Source organism: Triticum dicoccoides, chromosome 4B (assembly GCF_002162155.2).
Source record: "Triticum dicoccoides isolate Atlit2015 ecotype Zavitan chromosome 4B, WEW_v2.0, whole genome shotgun sequence".
Lineage (NCBI taxonomy): Eukaryota > Viridiplantae > Streptophyta > Magnoliopsida > Poales > Poaceae > Triticum > Triticum dicoccoides.
This window is the reverse complement of record NC_041387.1, coordinates 670,536,581-670,537,423: the sequence shown is the minus strand read 5'-3', so window position 1 is coordinate 670,537,423 and position 843 is coordinate 670,536,581.

Below are 843 nucleotides of genomic sequence, written 5' to 3'. Positions count from 1 at the left end.
TTAAAAACACAAATATTATATCAAAAAATTCAGAAAAATAAAACTAATTCAATTCAAAATGTTAAAAATACAAATAATATATCAAAAAATTCAGAAAAATAAAACTAATTCAATTCAATATGTTAAAAACACAAAAAATATATCAAAAAATTCAGAAAAATAAAACTAATTCAATTCAATATGTTAAAAACACAAATATTATATCAAAAAATTCAGAAAAATAAAACTAATTCAATTCAAAATTCTAAAAATACAAATAATATATCAAAAAATTAAGAAAAATAAAACTAGTTCAATTCAAAATGTTAAAAATACAAATAATATATCAAAAAATTCAGAAAAATAAAACTAATTCAATTCAAAATTTTATACGCCTCGGCAGGAGTATGACTAAATCACTCCAAATTTCATGTATCATCAGTGGTATCTCGAATCATTCGAAAATGGACACCAAACACATCACGGGTAATATAATTCACATGATCCATTCAACAAAGTTTGGTACAATAAATTATTACACATCATTTCTTCCCTTGTGTCCCTGCTTGCTTACGATTGTGCCGTATCCATGGAGCATCCTCATCATTTAACTTAATGCTTGGGTCGGTGTTCACTTTGAAGGGCGGAATTTCAGCAAACATATTATAATCTTCTGACATGTCTGTCTTGTCCTCCACTCCCACGATGTTTCTTTTCCCTGAAAGAACAATGTGGCGCTTTGGATCATCGCATGATGTACTGATCGTTTTCTTATCTTTCCGTTTCCTCGGTTTGCTACTCATGTCCTTCACATAGAAAACCTGAGCGACATCTTTCGCTAGGACGAATGGTTCGTCAAGGTAA